The 19090-nt window shown below is 45.6% G+C and overlaps 1 protein-coding gene and 3 long non-coding RNA genes across 4 annotated transcripts in view; 3 read left to right on the forward strand and 1 right to left on the reverse strand.

Moving 5' to 3' along the window:
• The window catches only part of LOC135245748 (uncharacterized), a 516260-nt gene extending 502614 nt beyond the window's left edge, over positions 1-13646 (reverse strand). The window contains exon 1 of the long non-coding RNA XR_010327371.1: positions 12989-13646. This is a non-coding gene — a long non-coding RNA (uncharacterized LOC135245748). The remainder of the gene's footprint in view (positions 1-12988) is intronic.
• Positions 1-19090, forward strand: part of LOC135245705 (uncharacterized) — a 492416-nt gene that overhangs the window by 300267 nt on the left and 173059 nt on the right.
• On the forward strand, positions 3231-9124 carry LOC135245766 (uncharacterized). The gene is made up of 2 exons (XR_010327389.1): positions 3231-3893; positions 8971-9124. It is a non-coding gene; the product is annotated as an uncharacterized LOC135245766 (long non-coding RNA).
• Positions 10065-10963, forward strand: LOC135245754 (uncharacterized). The gene is made up of 2 exons (XR_010327376.1): positions 10065-10588; positions 10829-10963. It is a non-coding gene; the product is annotated as an uncharacterized LOC135245754 (long non-coding RNA).

Below are 19090 nucleotides of genomic sequence, written 5' to 3' on the forward strand. Positions count from 1 at the left end.
GTCACCTCCTCCCGAGAAGCCGATGGACCTGTCGGCGTTCCTCCCGAGTACCTGGACCTAGAAGAGGTCTTCAGCAAGTCCCGAGCCACCTCTCTGCCTCCTCACCGCCCTTACGACTGCGCCATTGACCTGAAGCCCGGCACCACTCCCACCAGAGGTCGATTGTTCTCTCTGTCTCGGCCGGAGACGGAAGCTATGAATAAATACCTCCAGGAGTCCTTGACTGCCGGCATCATCCGTCCTTCATCCTCACCAGCAGGGGCCGGATTCTTCTTTGTGGGGAAGAAGGATGGCTCACTCCGGCCTGCGTCGACTACCGAGCACTCAATGACATTACGGTCAAGAACCGCTACCCACTCCCCCTCATGGCTTCCGCCTTTGAACTCCTGCAAGGAGCCACCATATTCACCAAGCTGGACCTGCGCAACGCCTATCACCTGGTGCGCATTAGAGAGGGCGATGAATGGAAGACAGCCTTCAACACTCCTACCGGACACTGGGAGTATTTGGTGATGCCCTTCGGGCTCACAAACGCACCAGCTATTTTCCAGACACTGGTGAATGATGTTCTGAGGGACTGGATAAATAAGTTTGTTTTTGTATACCTGGATGACATCCTGATCTTTTCCAAAACTAAGGAGGAACATATCATCCAGGTCCGCAAGGTGCTCCAGAGACTGTTGGAGAACCGCTTATTTGTCAAGGCGGAGAAATGTGAGTTTAGTTGTAACACCACTTCTTTCCTGGGATACATCATCTCCGCCGGCAGCATTCAGATGGACCCCCAGAAGATCCGGGCGGTTGTGGAATGGCCTCAGCCAGACTGTCGTCGGGAACTGCAACGTTTCCTGGGCTTCGCCAACTTTTACCGCCGTTTCATCCGTAATTACAGTTCTCTGGCAGCCCCACTCACCGCCCTCACATCCATTAAGACCCGATTCCAGTGGAACGCCCAGGCTGAAACAGCCTTCCGAGCCCTCAAAAACCACTTCACCTCTGCACCCATCCTTGTTCATCCTGACTCTGCGGCTCAGTTCATAGTAGAGGTTGATGCCTCCAACATTGGGGTGGGAGCCGTTCTCTCTCAGCGTTCCTCCAGGGACAATAAGATCCATCCCTGTGCCTACTTCTCTCACCGCCTGACACCCACGGAACAGAACTATGACATTGGGAACCGTGAGCTGTTGGCGGTGAGGATGGCTTTGGGAGAATGGCGCCATTGGCTTGAGGGCTCTCAAACACCTTTCCTGGTGTGGACTGATCATAAGAACCTGGAGTACCTTCACACAGCCAAACGCCTCAACTCTCGCCAGGCCCGATGGGCACTATTCTTCTCCAGATTTGACTTTACCCTTGCTTACCGCCCCGGGTCAAAGAATACCAAGCCTGACGCCCTCTCCCGCCGGTTTGAACCACCCACCAAGGATCCTTCACCTGACACCATCCTCCCGCGGAGCTGTTTCATCAATGCCATTCACTTGGACATCGAGGAGATGGTTCGTAAGGCCCAGGAGGATGAGGCTGGTCCAAGTAATTGCCCGGCGGATCGTCTCTACGTTCCTGCCCAAGTCCGCTCTCAAGTTCTCCTTTGGGGCCACGCTTTGCAACACTCATGCCACCCGGGGGCCACCAGAACCAGGACATTTATTCAGAGACGTTTTTGGTGGCCCTCCATGAAACAAGAGATCTTGGACTTTGTGGCTGCCTGCTTGGTCTGTGCCCAGAACAAACCCTCTCACCACCCACCCTCAGGTCTGTTACAGCCCCTCCCCATCCCACACCGCCCCTGGTCTCACATAGCATTAGATTTCATCACAGGCTTACCCCCATCCAACACTTTCACCACTATCCTCACCATAGTTGATAGGTTCTCTAAAGCTGTTCACTTCGTTCCCCTCACCAAGCTTCCCTCTGCCAAAGAAACCGCCAACTTACTCATTCATCACGTTATTAGATTACACGGCATCCCCACTAATATAGTTTCCGATAGAGGCCCCCAGTTCACTGCACGTTTCTGGAAAGCTTTCTGCTCACTGTTGGGTTCCTCCATTAGCCTATCCTCAGGATTTCACCCCAGACCAATGGCCAGACCGAGCGGGCCAATCAAGTGATCGAAACTGTCCTTAGATGCCTCTGCTCCAAGAACCCCACCTCATGGTCTTATCAACTACCCTGGGCAGAGTATGCCATTAACTCACACACCTCCGCTTCCAAACTTTCTCCGTTCGAGTGCTGCCTAGGGTACCAGCCGCCTCTATTCCCTAGTCAGGAGGAGGAGGTGGGGGTCCCCTCAGCTGAAGCCTTCATCCGGCGCTGCAGGAGAACATGGAAGACCGCTGGCCTCAACTTGCTTCGCGCCAGCGCCAGGATGAAGGTGACGGCCGATCGCCGCCGCTCTAAAGCCCCCTCCTACAGAGTTGGACAGCGTGTTTGGCTCACCACCAGAGACATTCCCTTACGTGTTGAGTCCCAGAAGTTAGCTCCTCGTTTTATTGGCCCCTTCCCTATTGTTAAAATCCTCAGCCCCACTGCTGTTATATTAAAGTTACCCTCCACCATGCGCAGAATTCACCCCACTTTTCATGTTTCCCGCTTAAAACCCGTTGTTACCCATCCCCTCTGCCCTGCCCCTGAGCCCCCCCCTCCCCCCGACTCATTGATGGTGGTGATGCCTACACCGTGAACAAACTGTTGGATGTTCGTCGTCGGGGTCGCGGCCTTCAGTACCTGGTGGACTGGGAAGGCTACGCCCCGAGGAAAAGCTGGATCCCCTCTCGCTTCATTTTGGATAAGCAGATTGTTAAGGACTTTCATGTGAAACACCCTGTGCCACCGGTGAAAACGCCAAGAGGCGTTTCCTAGGGGGGGGGTACTGTTGTAGTCTGTATTTCCGGTCACTTGTCTCCCCAGTACTGCTCTGTGTCTGTGTTCCCTGAGCTGCTTCACTCCCCTGTACTTGTGTGATTTCACTATTCGGGTGGTTCCGGGTTTTCGTGGTTTCCCCCTTCTTTCCAGTCTCGCTTTACTTTCTTCCTGCTGATTTCTAGTTTTACTAATTTCTACTAATCCCTACTAACTTATAGATTGTAAAGTACTAACCTCACTAATATACTAACATGTGAATATTACTAATGGACTAACACACACTAGTTTTGGTTTTTGATAGTTTAGATCACTATACTAATACATTAACCAGTCTCCCCTTTTCCATGCTGGCGCTGTAGCTCCGCCCCTTTTCTTTCTAGCCTGCTCTAACGCTGAGTTCTGCAATTGCCTGCACCTGTCTCTTGCTCTAACTGCACCTCTCTCTCTCTGCACGTGTTTTACCTGCTAAACCCAGGCCGTCTGTTATCATTGTTGTCTATGTGATTCCAGTCCGCGTTTTGTCAGTCCCCTGTCATTTAATTAGTTATCCTAATGTTCTTCACCTGGATGTTGTTTGTTACTCCGCCCTCACTCACGTAACCCCTCCTTGATTGTTACCTTCCCCAGTGTATAAATGTCAGTCTTTTCCACCAAGTCCCTGTCAGAACGTTGATCATATTCATTGTGCCGATTATTTGTAAGCCTTTGTTTATTGAGATTCTTGCGACACCCCTTTGCCCGACTTCGAGTTTGCCTGCCCCTTTTGGTTTTGTTTGATCTGGTTCGACCTTCGCTTTTCTTTGACTTCTCTTTTGCCTGCCCCTTTGTACCTTCGCTATTTCTGATCTCCTGGTTTTTGACTTTTTGCCTGTCTTTTTACTTTTCTTTTGGAAACTCGATTCTGTACCGCACTCTCTCTGATCACCTGGCTACGAACTTCGCACTGATTAAAGACGACGTTTTCTTGGATTTCCCTGGTCTGCGTGTGGGTCCTTACACAGAACATCACAAAGTGAGGTCTGACAAAGGTATTGTATAAAATAAGTATAACTTCCTTGGATTTACAGGGCTCCAGACTAACTTTTTACATTGGATGCACTGGTGCGCCTAACTTTTTCATTTAGGTGCACCAGCACATAATTTAGTTAGACCCAAAATTGTTCACCGCGCCTTTTGGCAGCGTAATAATACATTTTAAGTGTTACCTTTTTTGTCAGTTCCCATACACATTGGTAATTTCTTAACACATTATGTAAATGATTGTAAACAGGAGTAACGGTGCAGATAAATGTTTTTCTTTATTTAAATGACAACACGAACAAGAAATCGCAATAACCTCAATTGTTTAAAAAATAAACGTAAGAAGTGCTGATGTTTAAAGTGCTTGACAAACTCAAATAAATAAATCAAACTCAAATAACTCAAATAAAAGTGTGCGCTGCTCCCAGAGGAGTACAGGGCGCGGTTTCACACATACACACTAGTGATGCGCGGATCGGCTCTGACGTCATCCGAATCCACATGTACGCATAAATCATCCACCCGCCACCCACCCGAACAAATTATTTTCTCCGATTTAGAGACCCGCACCCGATCACACATTACCGCTATTTCTCATTATTTCGCAGCTGTTGCATATGACATACCCAGCACTTGACTCGTCATTCACTAAATCGCTCCCACACGGAACTTTTCTGCCCTTCCTTTTTTAATTCTCCTTTTTAAATTTTCTCTCAGATCTTGGGAACAGTTCACTCGAGAAGACTAGTGAGAAGCGCAGCTAGAGGACAGTGTTCTCAGAGTAGTTAGAGAGGCTTTGAACACAGGTCAGTGGCCGGCAAACTAGAGCTGCCGCGGTTACTGCATTACCGTGGTAACGCAATCACGTCACGTCCACCGCAGAGTCAAGCCGATCACCGCTTCACCGCTGGTTTTTGTTTTTTCCCGTTAATTTTAGGCCAATTGTTTATGTTCCAATATTTGCTTGTAAAAGTTGTGATCTGAAATAAATGCAGTGCAATTTTTAAAATAATTCTAATAATTGTGTAGCCTATTTTCTTCACGCCATGTGTTCGAAAGTTTCCACTCGCAGTTGCGCAGTTAACGTTCTGATCGGAGAACGTGGCACCCAGAACGTGCTTTGGAACTGTTGGCTACGGAAAGTTTTCGCTTCAAATTAGGCTAAAAACATGGATCTTGTAGCGGAACCCAGCGTTACTTCTCCTGTTTGGGAGCATTTTGGCTTTGAGCCTGATGAACATGGAAAGCCAAAGAATTTGAATGAGGCAGTGTGCCGCATTTGCAACAAGAAAATCAACGTCATGCGAGGAAACAGGACAAATCTAGCATCGCATCTTAGGACCACTCACCGTCCGTTATACGATGCAATGAAAGGCACCCCATCTACCTCGGGAGGTACCGGCTCGGCACTACGTCAGTTAGGAGTCTCAGAGGCATTTGCCAGAGTGACTAAATACAACCGGGACAGCAACAAGTGGCGAGCACTTACAACAACTGTAACAAAGCATTTGGTTGTGGAGATGGTGCCCTTTCGGACTGTAGGAAAGCCATCATTCCGAGCTATGCTTCAGTCCTTCGACAAGCAGTATGAACCAGCCGGGCAGAACCTATTTCTCAGAAACAGCCATTCCAGAAATGTACTTGAAAGTAAAAAATGAAATCGTAGCCGGAGGTTTAAATTATTATTTTTTTATGGCGGTTACCGCAACGGTTTGAATGGCTTCGCTAATTTTAGCGGTAAGGAAATAAATCAATACCGCGGCAGCTCTAACTTATACCCCACTCTCTTTCTCATGCTGACCTTGTGATGAAGATGAGTTGTACTCCTTCATCATTACACACCTGTGTGTGCTACAGGGTTGTGGCGTTTCTGAAGATATTGAGCATAAAATCAGATATTATTACTGTTGGTAAAATCAACTATTGGTCGATAGGGTATGTGTGTACATCTTCGGGAAGAGGGTCAATCTGATCAACATGCAAACTGCTGTTTAGGTGCAATGTTACATCACTTAGTTTTGTCACTCTTCTGTGGTTCCAATCCAAAGCTAAAGTCTGGATTTCAGAACATTTAAATTCTACAGCAGTTGGCTTTACTTATCTTGCTAGGCAGAGAGTAGAGGTTGCACAGGGTCATTATATAGCAGAAACACAAACGTCACTGCTATAGACACTGGTCATTATATGCAACCAAGAGATCCTCACTGCTATACATGAGCACACAGGAGATTCATTATATAGCAGGAAAGCAAACAAAGGAGACTCCTCACTGCTATACAGAGCACAGGTCATTATATAGCAGGAACACAAGGAGACTCCTCATTATATAAGCACAGGGTCATTATATGTCCTTTAGCTGCTCCAACAAACGACCAACCCATAACTCATAGCCACCCTCACCCTAGGCCTGGAAGCTAGGCCTCTTATAGACCCATGGTTAGGTAATGGGCCCAGCTGCAGCATACCTCTCTGTAGGGCCGATGCTGCCCCCTGGTGGACAGCACCCCAATTCCCTTCCTGGCATCACATGTTAAACAGGCAAAAGCTTTGAGGATATGCTGTGGGGCACTCAGAACAACACCAATTAATGCATTACTAATGAGATGGGAGAAATACCACTGAGGCATAGATGGATAAAACTTGCTTCGCATAAGTGTATTAAGTTTAAATGATCTAGTGTAGATCACCCTGCTAAGCATCCTGTTGAGAACTCATGGGAAGTGGACATGCAAGGGATTAATTGTTAATTAATTGTGCTGCAACATGATGAACAGACAAACCAACTAATAAATAACTCTCCAGTGCTTCCTCAGGCAGTATGTGAGAAGGGCATCCAATTGATCTGGCGTAATCTGAATTATGGAGTGAAACATTCAGGCGAAGAGCCACTTCCTCCAAATGGCTGATCACTACAGGGTCAATCTCTGTGATGCAGCTACCTGGAACAAACTGTCAAAGCATCCACACAAAAGAGCACATAATGAGGACTAGCATTTTCAGCTAGGTCAGCCAGGCTCAAGCCTCTGGCTATCTCTTGCCTGTATAGGAAACAACAGTTTTCCTATTTGGCTCAATTCTGAAAATATAACTAGAACTAGATTAATCATTTTTAATAGAAACCATTCACACCTACATCCTAATTATGATTTCATACCATAATGGAATAATGGAAAACTAACATGGCTAGCTAACCTAAGTTTTAATACCTTTAAAGGTTCACACAAAGTAAGGTAACTCAATACAGTTTGATGTTTTAGGATACAAACACTGTTTCTAATCTATCTATTGATTACATTTAAATGTTTTTCATAGCCTATTGCCAACTGGTGAAAACTTATCACGATACTGTACATTTGTAGTGTAGTCAGGTTATCCACTAGGTGGAGCCCTAGGCTTTTCGAAACAGGATATACCAACCAATGTAAGACGTCAGTGAGGTAGTGAGGTAGCTTGTTCAGGAGATTGAGTGCAGCCGTGCTGTATGTATGCCACAGTTCTTTAAGCTCCAAAGTAAAGTTTATCATAAACTCTTCTATGTGGTCCTGTTCTTTTCCCTTCTGAAGTTATCCCAGCATTATTCTGCAGTTCCCGTTGAATGTCTTCCCTTTTCAGTCCTGTTATGTTCCCTTGCTCTGTGAGTCTGCGTGCATGTCTTAATCCTGCAGGTGGAGCTGATTGCTCTATCAAAAATATGCAATCTGTTAGTCACGAAAAGACTGTTTACGATTACATACATTTGGATCCTTTGATATGCACACACATTACAGCACCCAAAAAATACTTATGGTAAAACAATGTGCTTACATATCACCAAAACAAACTTTTATTTGGCAATATCTCCCAAAATGTTTATCAAAATCCCTCACCTTTCGTTGGAGAGAAAGCAAGGGTCATTCTGAGTGTTTATCCTGAAATACGTCACTCAAGCTGCACCACCTAACCAAAAAAATAAGATCTGTTACGTTTTGCCCTGCTCTGCCCTACTAACGTAAATGTGGTAAAAAGCAACCGGTGTTGAAGCAAGGCATGTACAGTGAATCTACGTACTCTGGTATCGATCAACCAATGGAAATATTGTGACACTATGACATATTTTCATTGACAGCCCCCTCATTAACATATGGATTAAAAAAATACAGAAATAAATAAAATATAATTATATTACAGGCATAAATTAATCAAAACATAAATAAGGAAATAAAATCAGAATAATACAAGAAAAAATGGAAATGAACTCAAGCAATGAATGAATCAAGAAAAATATGGAAATAAATGCAAATACCCATTTGTCAGATTTTGTCTATTAATTTTTCTGTGTACATTAAATTATTTTTACATTTTCTTGCTTTTGTATTATTTATATTAATTATTTATTGATCATATATTTTTTTTTATTTGGTCCTCCATATACCTGTAGTACCAGTCAATGGCAATATCAGTTGTGGTGTTTCTCTGCAGCCAGTAGATGGCGTGCAGTGTATTTCATTTGCCGCCTTGGTTACATTATTAGATGAAGATTGAATGTTTTTAAAATATAAAGATGTTTGTAGACTGAAGGTGAGGTAAAGTACACCATAGTGATCATATAGTGCTGTTTCTTGTGTTGCAAATGATTTGCAATCATGTTGTGTCCCATGTGATATCATCGCAACATGGAACAGTTTTGTTAATGAAATCCTTGCAGGAAGCCCCCAACCTTGAGTTGAATTGGCTCCTTATTTTTAGTTATTTTTGTTAATTGAGCCAAGTGATAACCTTTTTTTTTTGTGGATTAATCAGAATACTTTATGAATGTAATTAATATAAACTCTTCCTGTTTTTGTGTGTACTGTGTACATCCCAGGAATGCACGTACTGTACAAATAGGAAATTCCACATTTATCTGCTGCCAAGGTGCACAGTGTGACAATCAGCAGTGAATTTCAATTGTGTGTGTGTGTGTCTGTGTGTGTGTGTGTGTGTGTCTGTTTGTGTGTGTTGTGTGGTGTGTGATGTGCTTGTGTGTGTGTGTGTGTTGTGTGTGTGTGGTACGTGTGCATGTTTGTGTGTGTGGGGCGGGTGGTGGGGGGGTGGGTCTCTCCACAGGCTGGGTTGGTGTAATCTCACAGAGGGCTGCTGTGATGTTCTGGCCTCAGTCCTGCGCTCTCCTCACTCAGAGCTGAGAGATCTGGAGCTCAGAGACAATGAGCTGCAGGATTCAGGAGTGAGAGCGCTCTCTGCTGGACTGGAGGACCCACACTGTAAAGTGCAGAGACTGGGGTGAGTACAAACACAAACCCCTTCAATCAAAAAGGGTTCCAATGTGACACAATACAGCACTAATGTTAATAATGACTAAATATAGCACTGATATTACTAATGTTTTTAATGTTAAAATAGACAAGAGAGTTATTTTTCTTCACAGAAATATAGCAACATTTTCCTGTTCTTCCTCTTATAGAAACACATTTTAAATCTGACATCAGTTGGAAAAAACATATTTTTGAGAAGCGTCAAATCGTTTCTATTCATACATTCTTCAAAATTATGAAAATTAATTGAATCTGTTCAAATTTAGTTTAACTGGTCATTTTCTTAAATAGTCATGATTAATTCCAGAGCCCTGTTATCACTGCTAGGTGTTTGACACACACAGCCCTGTTAGTTTATATTAATGTGTGTAAGGTGTGTAACACACTGCTATGTGTTTGACACACACAGCCCTGTTAGTTTATATTAATGTGTGTAAGGTGTGTAACACACTGCTATGTGTTTGACACACACAGCCCTGTTAGTTTATATTAATTTGTCTAAGGTGTGTAACACACTGCTATGCGTTTGACACACAAAGCCCTGTTAGTTTATATTAATGCGTGTTAGGTGTGTAACGCACTGCTATGTGTTTGACACACACAGCCCTGTTAGTTTATGTTAATGTGTGTACGGTGTGTAACACACTGCTATGTGTTTGACACACACAGCCCTGTTAGTTTATATTAATGCATGTAAGGTGTGTGTGTCCTCTCTGCAGGCTGTCAGGCTGTAGAGTCACACAGAGAGGCTGTGATTCTCTGGCTTCAGCTCTGTGTTCAAACCCCTCACACCTGAGAGAGCTGGACCTGAGATACAATCACCCGGGAGACTCAGGAGTGAGAGCGCTGTCTGCTGCTAAACTGGACACACTCACACTGCTGTAAGTAAAGAGAGTTTCCTTAGTGCACCTCACACACACACACACAGAAGGAGTTGGGGGGGGGGCATGGAGGGCACTGTACAAACCAGCGTTACTCAAGAGAGTTGGGGATCTCCTGTGGAGGGTGCTGCACGGGATCACTGCAGTAAATAAGATGTGGTTGTTGTAGTTAGGGGTTTGATCAGGGACACAGTGATGGTGGAGTTTCAGTATTACAAAGCAATGGAGAACCTGAGTGTGTTTCAGAGTGTGTGTGTTATAAGGGTGTTTTATGTTCAGTGGAGGGAGGGGAGATATTTTTGCACATGGAACAGGGTGAGTGAATGGAATAAGTTTCCTTTCTGACAGATTTGTGTTTTTTTCATATGATCGTGGTTTTGTGTTTTATTGTGCCTTTGTTTTTATATATGTGATGTCATTGGTGTGTTAAGAGTGGAAATAAAGGATGGTTAAAATTCAGAATTCTGTTCTGCTGTTCTTACAGTGTGGACCATGGAGGAGAGAACAGGACCAAACCAGGACCCAGGAAATGTGAGTCTGTATCGACACAGAACACTTTCCATAGATACACACTCTGCTGTGTGTGTGTGTGTGTGTGTGTGTGAGAGAGAGAGAGAGACTTCTCTCTTACACACATAAACACACAAACAGAAACACACATGTACACAAACACACACACAGAGGTACTATGACAGTCCTTTCTCTCTCACACACATAATAAGGTGAATATTAATAGTGATAATTAATCTCATTAATGTCTCTGGTGTGCAGACGGCTGTCAGCTCACACTGGATCCAAACACAGCGTGCAGAAAGCTGTCTCTGTCTGAGGGGAACAGGAGGGTGACACACACACCGGGGAGAGAGGAGCCATATCCTGATCATCCAGAGAGATTTAAGCACCGGACCCAGGTTGTGTGCGGAGAGAGTGTGTGTGAGCGCTGTTACTGGGAGGCTGAGTGCAGTGTGTCTGAGGGGGGATGGGTTGATATAGCAGTGACAGATAAAGGAATCAGCAGGAAAGGACGGGATTCTGACTGTGAGTTTGGAGGGAATAAAAACTCCTGGATTCTGAGCTGCTTTAAGCCCAGTGACTCTGATATCCTCAGTTACTGTGTCAGGCACAATAAGAACCGAACACACATACCTGCCCCCCCCTCCCCCTACCGCAGAGCAGGAGTGTGTGATGATGATGATGATGATGATGATGGTAGAGTAGTGTGTGTGTACAGGGTAGGAGTGTGTGTGGACCGTCCGGCCGGGACTCTGTCCTTCTACAGCATCTCTGACTCTGACACACTGACCCTCCTGCACAGACTCCACATACACTTCACTCAACACACACCCCTCTGTGCTGGATTTAATGTGTGGAACTCCTCAGTGTCCCTCTGCCAACTGGAGTAGACACACACACACACACACACAAACATGCACGTGCACACACACGCATACACACACACACACGTGCGCATACACACCCGCACACATGCACGTACACACAAATACATACACTCATGTACACACACACACACCACATTCATATACTCACTCACACACACATACCGCACACACTCATTTACACATACACACACACTCAGATACACATAGACACACACACCCACATACACACATCCACACATCCACACACACACCCTTGCTTTCTCACACTCATGCACACGCACTCACAAATACACACACTGATGTACACTCATGCACACGCACTCACACACCTACGCACGCACACACTCGTGCACACACACTCACACTCTTACACACACATACACACCCTCTCACACCCAATCACTCACACACCCAATCACACACATGCACACACACACCTACACACATGAACACACACAATCTCTCGCACACACGAACAAACACATTCACCAGTGCACTCTCACGCGCACACACACATGCATACATATGTACACACGCTCATAACCGTATGCACACACACACTTTCTCTCTCTCTCATACTCAGTCACTCACACACACACCCTCTCTCTCACACACACACATTCACACAAACGCACGCACACACACACAAACTCATGCACTCACGCACGCACACATACATGCGTGCAGAGACACAAACACGTGTCAACACACACATTCACATTCCCATACGCATGCACACACATGTATAAACACACACACATTCACATTCCCATACGCATGCACACACATGTATAAACACACACACATTCACCAGTGCACTCTCACGCGCACACACGCATGCATGCATACATACACACGCTCATAATCGTATGCACACACTCTCTCTCTCTCTCTCTCTCTCTCATACTCTGTCACTCACACACACACACACCCTCTCTCTCACACACACACACTCACATCCACACACATTCACACAAACGCACACACACACACACAAACTCATGCACTCACACACACACACATGCCTGCAGAGACACAAACACGTGTCAACACACACACTCCTCAGTGTCCCTCTGCTAACTGGAGTAGAGACACACACACATGCGCGTGCACACACACACATGCATACACACACACATGTGAGCATACACACTCCAACGCATGCACACACACACACAGACATATATATACACACACTCTCATGTACAGTTACACACACTCACACATACACACACACACACGCTCGCACACACACACATACACACACACACGTATATACACACACACACTCGTATACACATACACACACACTCAATCACACACTCACATATATATATACACACTCATATGCACCTAGACTCACACACATGCACTCACACATCTACACACACTCTCGCACAACCAGTCACATACACTCCATCACACACACCCTTTCTCTCTCAGTCATGCACACGCACTCACAAATACATGCACTCATGTTTACTCATGCACACGCACTCACAAACCTATGCACGCACACTCTCTCACACACCTACACACGGACACACACAATCTCACGCACACGCGCATGCACACATACACGCGCTCATACACACACACTTTTTCTCTCACTCACACACTCACATACAGTATACAGACACACACATTCGCAAACGCACACACACACACACACATTTATGCAATCACGCACAAACACAAACGTGTCAACACACACACATTCTCATTCCCATACGCACGCACGCACACACATGTATAAACACACACATTCTCTTACCCATACGCACACACACACACTCATGCACTCACACATGCACACACATGCATACACATACATGCGTGCACACACCATATACACATGTATACACAAACATTCTGACACCCATACATACACACACACACGTATAAACACACACACATTCACAAAGGCACTCTCACGCACACACACACACACACACACATACACATACATACACTCATTCTCTTGCATGCACACACACTCAAATACACAGTCACACACACATTCACACAAACGCACGCACACACACTTTCTCTTACCCATACACACACACAATCCGGGCACACACATACTCATGCACTCACACACATACACACACGTTCACATCCACAGTCACTCCCACAAACGTACACATGTATGCACACACATTCACAAATTCACGCACACAAACACACTCTCACCCAATCACACACACACACACATCGACACACTTGCAACCTTCCTTGACCAATGCCTTACCAGTGCAATTTCAGCTGTGCCCAATATTACATATATATATATAACCTCAGTATAACCTAACCCCTGTACATAAGATTATTATCTTTTAGAAGTTCAGGTTACATTACATTACATTGCAGACGATCTTATCCAGAGCGACGTACAACAAAGTGTATAACCATAACCAGGAACAAATATGTCGAAAAACCCTAGAGAGAAGTACCGGCCCAAGTGCAGGGAACGACCGCATAGTTCAACTTGGACCCTCAAAGTTGAACTGATTTACACTAACACAAACGAGAACAGTAACAACGCGGTCTATGCAAAAATACAAGCAATAGTTAAGACTAGTGCATTAAGTAAGTCACCTACAAAACAGCTACCCAGTTACAACCCTAAGCTTACAGTCATTTAAGAGATTACAGGGAGGTAGGGAGGGATGGGGAGAGGTGCAGCCTGAAGAGGTGAGTCTTCAGTCGTCGCTTGAAGTGGGTCAGTGTCTCAGCTGTTCTGACCTCCACGGGGAGGTCATTCCACCATCGTGGGGCCAGAACAGACAGGAGACGTGTTCGGGAAGCGCAGGTGCGAAGAGGGGGAGGTGCCAGGCGTCCTGAGGTAGCAGAACGGAGGGGTCTGGCTGGCATGTAGGGTTTGAATATCTTGTGGAGGTATGCTGGGGCTGATCCCTTGACTGCCTGGTATGCTAGGACCAATGTTTTAAATTTGATGCGAGCTATAACAGGCAGCCAGTGGAGGGTAGTGAGCAGGGGAGTGATGTGGAAGTGTCTGGGGAGGTTGAAGACCAGATGAGCTGCAGCATTCTGAATGAGTTGCAGGAGTCTGATGGCAGATGCCAGAAGAGAGTTGCAGTAGTCCAGGCAGGATAGTACCATTGCTTGGACCAGGAGCTGGGTTGAGTAGGTGGTGAGAAAGGGGCGGATTCTCCGGATGTTATACAGGAAACATCTGCACGCCCAGCTTACTGCTGCGATGTTCCTGGAGAGGGACAACCTGTTGTCCATCACCACTCCGAGATTCTTGGCACAGGGTGCTGATGTCACTAAGGTGTCCCCTAGGGAAATGGAAAAATCGAGGAGGGGAGAGGTTAGGGCAGGAATAAAGATTAGTTCCGTCTTTCCCGGGTTGAGCTTCAGGTGGTGATTGTCCATCCAGCTCTGGATGTCCCTCAGGCAAGCGGAGATGTGGGCAGGGACCTGTGTGTCCGATGGGGAGAAGGAGAGAAAGAGTTGTGTGTCGTTGGCATAGCAATGATAGGACAAGCCATGGGCAGAGATTACAGGGCCAAGGAATCTGGTGTATAAGGAGAAGAGAAGGGGACCGAGGACTGAGCCCTGGGGAACTCCGGTGGCGAGGGGACGGGGTGGTGATACCTTACCCGCCCAGGCAACCTGGAAGAAACGGTCGGAGAGGTAAGACTCAATCCAGTCAAGGACTGTGCCGCAGGAGGATGGAGTGCTCCACAGTGTCGAATGCAGCAGAGAGGTCTAGAAGAATCAGGACAGAGGAGAGGGAGGCTGCTCGTGCGGCATGGAGTGACTCACTGACAGAGAGGAGTGCAGTCTCTGTCGAGTGGCCAGGCCTGAAGCCAGACTGGTGGGGGTCAAGCAGGTTATTCTGAGAGAAGAAAGCAGAGAGTTGGTTAGATGCAGCACGTTCAAGTAGAAGAGGGAGGAGAGATACCGGGCGGTAGTTCTGGATGACTGAAGGATCTAGTGTGGTTTTCTTCAGCAGCGGGGTGATGTGGGCCCTCTTGAAGGATGAGGGGAAACATCCAGAAGATAGGGAGGAGTTCACAAGGGAGGTGACAAATGGGAGGATGTCTGGTGTGATTGCCTGGAGGAGAGATGAGGGGATAGGGTCGAGGGCGCAGGTGGTAGGGTGGTGGGAGAGCAGGAGCTGGGAAACTCCTGTCTGTGAGGAGATAAAATGTGGAGAAACGGGGCGGAGGGTGCAGAGGGGGCAGAGGGGGAAAAGGAGCTGCGGATGACTGCGATCTTTTCGTCAAAGAATGTTGCAAAGTCATCTGCAGTGAAGGAAGACTGGGGTGGGGGAGGCGGCATGCTGAGGAGAGAGGAGAAAATAGAGAACAGTTGATGAGGGTTAGAAATGGAGTTATGAATTTTAGTTTGATAGAAATTAGCCTTAGCGGCGGTGACAGCAGAAGAAAACTGTCAGGAGAGACTGATAGGCTGAAAGGTCAGATGGGTCCCTGGATTTGCCCCACTTCCTCTCAGCAGCGCGGAGGCTGGCCCTGGAGGTGCGTAGGATGTCAGACATCCATGGACTCGGAGGCGATGAACGTGCTGGCCTAGGGACAAGAGGACATAGGGAGTCGAGTGCTGAGGAGAGAGATGAAGTTAGGGTGGAAGATGCAGAGTTAGTGGGGAGCTTGGAGAATGATTGAAGGGGGGAGGGAAGCAGTCTGGGAGTGAGAGAAGAGGTGGAGAGGGAGCGGAGGTTACGGCGGACAGTGACAGTGGGGTGGGGGAGGATGGGGAGCGGGAGGGAGGGAGAAGGAGATGAAGTGATGGTCAGACGTATGCAGGGGGGTAACCGTGAGATTGGAGCTGGAGAAGTTCCTCGGGAAGATCTGGTCTAGGAGGTTGCCTGCCTTGTGGGTTGGGGGAGAGTGTTGTAGGGAGAGGTTGAATGAGTGGAGTAGTGGTAGGAAGGCAGCAGACTGGGAGGCCTCTAGGTGGATGTTAAAATCTCCCAGGAGGATCAGCGGGGTGCCGTCCTCAGGGAAGGAGCTGAGCAAGGTGTCTAGCTCATCCAGGAAGCTTCCCAGGGGCCCCAGGGGACGATAAATAACAACAATATAGAGGTTAGCAGGGTAGGTGATAGAGACAGGATGGAATTCAAAAGTGGATATTGACAGGTCAGGGAGGGGGAGAACAGAGAATTTCCAAGTGGGGGAGATCAGTAGACCAGTACCACCACCACGGCCAGATCGCCGGGGGTGTGCGGAGAAGGAGTAGGCGGACGAGAGGGCAGCAGGAGTGGCAGAGTTGTCTAGTGTGATCCAGGTCTCTGTGAGGGATAGGAGGGAGGCATAGGCGGAAATGAAGTCCGCCTTGCACGTAGCAGACTGGCAGTTCCATAGCCCCCGTGTGACCGTGAAGTTCTCACAGGGGGTCAGCGGGGGGTAGCAGAGGTTAGAGAGGTTCTGTTGTCGAGGGGGGCCACGTCGCTAAAAGTGCGTTCTGAGGGGGAGAGAGCAGACTGGAATGGGGAGCTGACACATAAACTGGGGTGTACCTAATTAGCAATTGAAAACCTGAATCGAATAACGTGCTGATTACACGGGTTCACAGTCAGTAATAATACAATAATCGCAATCGCTAAGCCCAAGTAGCCAATCTATCAATTCTAAGAATAAAAAGCGGCAGATAGAAACCTAACACAAAGAACAGTTACCACACAGGGAAATTTTAAATCTAACGCGGTATGTAATTAGCAAATGAACGCAGATACTTAGCCAACTCTAGCGGGACGGATTTCAGCAGTTCTACGCACCTGGACGAATTATACACTTACTGGTTAAGCACTTGCTGTCTAAATGATAGGACGGAGTGTAGCACAGTGGGTAAGGAATTAGACTTGTAACCGAAAGGTCGCAGGTTCGATTCCCGGGTAGGACACTGACGTTGTGCCCTTGAGCAAGGTACTTAACCTAAATTGCTTCAGTATATATCCAGCTGTATAAATGGATACAATGTAAAATGCTATGTAAAAAAAGTTGTGTAAGTCGCTCTGGATAAGAGCGTCTGCTAAATGCCTGTAATGTAAATGTGATATATTTTTTTTACATTTTAATACATTTATATTGCAAATATTCAAGGTGTGTTTATGTACTTTTGATTATTAAAACACTAATATAGCATTGAGAGTAATAATGCCAAAAAATGGCAGGGTAAAATGTTTTTGAAGTAATAATTCTCTCCTGTATCTCCTGTATCTGCATCTTTTTTAAAAGAAGCCAGTGGCAAACTCCTCCACTTAAATGTGCATTCTACTAGTTTTTACAGTTGCTTTCATTCATTTTCACAAAATTTCCAATGTGCAAATTTTTGTGGGCAAATGCAGCTGATAGGGAGAAGAATGAAGAATGCAGAATGATCACTGCAGTGTACCTATTAACTTTCATTACTATAAACAATGATGGATTGGGTTTCCTTATTAATTCTGTTCTGATTGTTTTTTTGTTTTTTTTTCCTTTTGTTTTCCTTTAATTTTCTGTATTTTCAGACAATAATATGCAATGATTAAACCTGAATTATAAAAATATTGAATGTTTTGCTGTTGTGATTTATTATTGTGTGATGTATTGAACTGTGACACAGTAGTACTTATTTCATATTCTATATTGGATTATGTTTGGGCTCAATATGAGTAGATCAGCATGGGGCTAAAATCTGCAGTTAAAGCAATGACATTAATCTACAGTAGTGGAAATAAAATCCATTATAAGAGGAGTTGTGTAGTGTCCGATGAATGCTTGCTTCTGTTACTGTAGTGTAACCACAACTCAATACATTTTGAAAAGTCACTGCTTGTCTATTGAGCTGGTATGTTTATGTTACCTCTCAAATAAATTATTTTCCTGTAGGTTTGAACCTGGATCTGCTGCACATCAGTTGAATGGTTTAGACCACTAAGCCAAAACCAGGGCAGAAGTGTGGTTTGCATGACATCCAGTCTCTGAGATGTTCCTGAGACCCTACAGTTTTTCTAAATTTTTCAGATGCATTTCTGATATCTGCAGTCACACATTACAAATGCATTACAGTATGTTATGATTGCTTTGGCTCAGTGTGGAAAACTCAATTGCATAAAAAACACGTTTTCAACGTACAAAAATGCCAAGTTACTCAAAAGTATTGATATCAAAATGACACCAAGTTACGGTACTACAAACAATATAGGCTATCTTGCCTCACTGAAATTACATAAGATGTATTTCAAAGCAATGCTACCCAATATTTCCTCAATTCTTTCAAGTCACTTGGCCCTGTGTTTATAAGCATGCACTACATGGACAGGTCAAACATATGTGTGGATGGCTCTCTCACAGTCAAGATTGATTGAATAGGCGTGTATATGTCCAATTTGTATTGGTATGTATGTATTTCGCTGCCCAGCCTTTCTGTTGCGTGAATGACAGTATGTTTCTTGGTATAAGTGTGTGTCGAATGTGAATGTAACATGCTGCGAGGGAAATGTCCCCATGGGGGTAAAGAAGTTCTCTATGTATGTATGTACAATATGTATTTTACATGCAGTATTTATTGTACGTAGCAAATATACAATAACTTGTACTGTACTCAAATTCAGTTCAGAACAAGTATAAACATGTTTTCTGGAGAAATATGCTCTGTA

The sequence above is a fragment of the Anguilla rostrata genome, chromosome 19, assembly GCF_018555375.3.
Source record: "Anguilla rostrata isolate EN2019 chromosome 19, ASM1855537v3, whole genome shotgun sequence".
NCBI classification, from domain to species: Eukaryota; Metazoa; Chordata; class Actinopteri; order Anguilliformes; family Anguillidae; genus Anguilla; species Anguilla rostrata.